We start from the raw sequence: 3,882 nt of genomic DNA on the forward strand, positions 1-3,882 counted from the left end.
AAAGCCTTTTGAATAGCAAAATTCTTCCACCACAAATAGATTATATATATATATGTCTATCTATCTATCTATCTATAGTGCGGTCAAAAAATTTGTGGTGCAACTTATCCTCAAAATATCTCTATAACGGATGAATCAATGTTTTTGTATTTATTAAATATTAATTTTGTGTTTGTGTATGTTTGTTTTTGTTTATTTGCTTGTATTTTGTTTAGTTACTATCATAATAATATACATATATATATATTTTTTTTTTACTGCTTTTTATTTAGATTCTAGAGGGAGATGGTTGACAGAGGGTTCAGAGTGAAGTTTGCTGATAAGCTGGAGCAGATTTACACCCACCCTTCTACTGAGACCCATTATCTTTTCTGGTTGGTCAAACACTTACTTTTGGGTCGTGACAATGTCAGTGGCATCTTTATTCATCTCTTAAGGAGAAATTTGTCTTAGTCATTTACAATGGCAGTGAATGTAACAAGGTTTAGGCGCACTCACGCATTTAGCCCAACAAGACGCACCACCCTATATATTCTCATAAATCCCAGTACCCTTATAGTTCTTTAATTTGTCTGAAGTTGCATACACACAGCTCAAAATGGCTTGCCTCAAGTTCCAAGCTATGGTGACCGCTTGAGGAAAACATGAAACACGCACTGAAAGAAACACCACAAATTGACATTCTCAAAACCGAGACATTGATCACTTACTGTATAGGTTTAACGCCCCTTTCAATACTGTAAGTGAACACCGAATGTAACTTCCGTCTCCGATAGCACCAGCCAAATGATGAGTGGAGAGTCTTGTCTCCTCTCCCCTCAACCCCTCCCCCCAACCCCTCTCCCCCCACAAAATAACAAAACAACAACCACAACAACAACAACAATAACAACAAAACAACAACAACAACAACAACAACGACGACAGTAACAACAACCACAAACATAACAAAAACAACACAAAAACAACCAAAGTTCAGGACACCTCGTTTGGAATTCGAACTTGCACCACACACTCCGTATAGTCCCGCATGGCACCACCTGAACCAACAATGCGCCTGAAACTACCATCAAACGCATCATTACTCTCACGCCACCCGTACCAACAGAGAACATAAGTGAGGCATCGTGCTGGAATCAGGCGCTCGTCAAAATAAGGAAATCTAGAAAACGACAATTTGTATCTATGTTTCTTTTTTTGTTCTTAGCCCCTTTTATGTCCTTTGAAAAACATATTTATCTTTGAGCATTACTGAAAAACGTTGACCAAGCCTACAAAGTGTAAATTTGCAGTTTCCAAGGACCTTCAAGTTTTTGAAGTCGCCAAACATTGGCAGCCATTTTTTTAAACGTTAATTTTACTTCTGCTACCCAGCGACCCCTACCTCCTTTAAACACAAATAACTTTATTAATATTCTTGACAAATAGGAGTTTTTTCCCATCAAAAAGCAAGACAAATGAATTAACTTCAAGATGACATTAATAACTCCATACGCCAAAAAAACCTGACGAGCGCCTGATTCTACCGTGTGGCACATCTTGGCTGGGATGCGTCTTCGTAATGAGCAAACATCCATCTATCTTAACGTTCTCTTAACGAGTTGCCCACAGTACAAACCACAACCTCTTCTTATAGACTTCTGCGGTTGTTCGTTCCAAGTGCGTTCTCACTGAAAGTAAGCTCTACAAAAACCTAAGGACTGGGTCGTTAGTTATACACCAGTGCCTGATTACAGGAGGAGATGATAAGATGGGAAGGGTATTGACAGGAACTTTAAACGTAGAGTAGATCGGTATTTTCTCTCTCTGCCGCCAGCTCTCCCTCCCTTTCTCTCTTTGTATGTGCGTAGGGATAATGATGATGATGAATAACATTTGTATAGTGCAAATTCCTGCTCAACAGCAAGCTCAATTTCGCTTTACAGTCTATTACCCCTGCAGACATGATATCATTCTGAAACAATCTCAACCTCCTGGGAAGCATACAGTTCAAGCTGCCGTTTTATAGTAGCTGAATCACTAGCATACTGACAAGATCTTTCACTGCTTATGGTCCGGTTATAATGATAATAGACAGCATTTGTAGAGCGCAAATATCCCCGCTCAACAGCAAGCTCTAGGCGCTTCACAATCTATACTAATACCCCAGTAGACCAGAGAACATTCTGAAACAACCTCTGGGGAAGCATACTGTGCAAGCAGGCATTTATTGGCGCAAAAACACAAACATATTGACAAGATCTTTTGCTGTCTAGGGCCGGATGCCCATTACCACCTGGGTAAAGTGAGGAAAATTCGTGTAAAGAGCCTTTCTCAAGGACACAACGTCGCGCCTGAGGCTCGAACCCAGGATCTCGCAACCTTCAAATTACGAATCCGGTAGTCAAACTACTAAACTACCGACGCCGTATCTATCTATCTATCTATCTATCTATCTATCTATCTATCTATCTATCTATCTATCTGTTCATCTCTCTCTTTCTATCTTTCTCTCTCTCCCTACCCCCCCCCTCTCTCTGGTTCGAATCCCCGAACGGATGTTCTTGAACGCCGATTGTATGTGAAGTTTTCAAGGCTGGCACTCCATTGGACTCAACAGTTCTACCGCTGATGACGTTATATACGGTGGCCCTTCTCCTTGAATTACCCAATCATGTCATATTTATACACCAGCGTTCCCATTCACCCCTTCTGGTTTTATATTAATCCACTACATTTCTCTTCTTTCACGATCGTAGATTCTTCGTAAAAATCAAAAGCCCCCCCCCCCCCAACAAACACACAACAAGCACAGAAACACACACATACATACACACACAGAAAACAACAACATAGAAAAATCCTGATCAATATTTTCGCGTCAATGTTCTTTTTCATCCCCTGCCCATGTATTGGATCTCTTCTTTCCCCTGCAGTCCTTATACTACTATATTATTCAGATCCTTTTGACTGCGGCTTCCTTCTTCTGATCTTCGCTGATCCTATTTGCAAAAACTTTATGAATAACGCACTGGCGAGGAACTCTATCGGCGTCTGTGGTGTAGCGGTTAGGCATTTTGTCGTTGCATGCAGAAGACTTAAGTTCGATTTCCATGTCTGGAAAATTTTTATCGAGCATCTCCACCTGTTTGCTGGGACGTTGTAACCCTCCAAGTCCGGGTTGGCCCTGACAGAAAGGATGAAGCAGCCCGCCTCCGAAATGTTTAAGTGTATTAAATATCTACAGTCAATGTGAGACAACTCCACGGTACTTTATCCTAGCAGATCTCTTGTGTCCTTGGAAAAGATTTCCGATTACCGGTCTCTGTGGAAAAATATAAAAAAAACACCTAATGTGTTTTATCCCGCTATTGATAAAATTGAGATCATTTAGGAGTTATGCTTTAATCAGGTCTGTCAGGGTCTATCTGGGCTGAAAAGAGCACATTGTCTCAGCAAAAAGATATTCGATGAAATTCTCCCAATACGGGAATCGAACTCAAGTCTTCTGTGTGCCTCGGCGAAGCATCTTACTGCTACATCATAGGCGCTGGTGCTTCTGTGGCGTGATGGTAAGGCTAGTTGGTGCTGCAACGATGAGGCATACTCTTTTTTGAAAGTCTTAGTAAGAGTTTTACGGCACTTGCAACACAGATTGGTCACATGGCGACGAAGATAGGTGTTACTTGAGAGTAACAAACAAACAAAAATCGGAGGAGAGATAAGGATAATAGATGCATGCTAGGAAAGAAGCAGTAAAACACAACAGCGAGTCCGCCAATCACTCACAGGCATACGAGCGAAAGTTCCTTCTAACGGGGAAGTTAAAAAAAAAATATCCAAGTCCTTCTGCTTGGTATCTGAAAGATACTCTGCATTGCCTGGCCCAGAGCAGCCACCCCC

At 41.2% G+C, this 3,882-nt stretch overlaps 1 protein-coding gene across 1 annotated transcript in view; it reads left to right on the forward strand.

Annotated features, from left to right (window-relative positions):
- Positions 1-279: 279 nt before the first annotated feature.
- The window catches only part of LOC101854043, a gene marked incomplete at its 5' end in the record, with an annotated part of 13,328 nt that continues 9,725 nt past the window's right edge, over positions 280-3,882 (forward strand). Inside the window, 1 exon segment of the mRNA XM_005107068.3 lies at positions 280-374.

This window comes from Aplysia californica, unplaced genomic scaffold, assembly GCF_000002075.1.
Source record: "Aplysia californica isolate F4 #8 unplaced genomic scaffold, AplCal3.0 scaffold00573, whole genome shotgun sequence".
Classification (NCBI taxonomy): Eukaryota; Metazoa; Mollusca; class Gastropoda; order Aplysiida; family Aplysiidae; genus Aplysia; species Aplysia californica.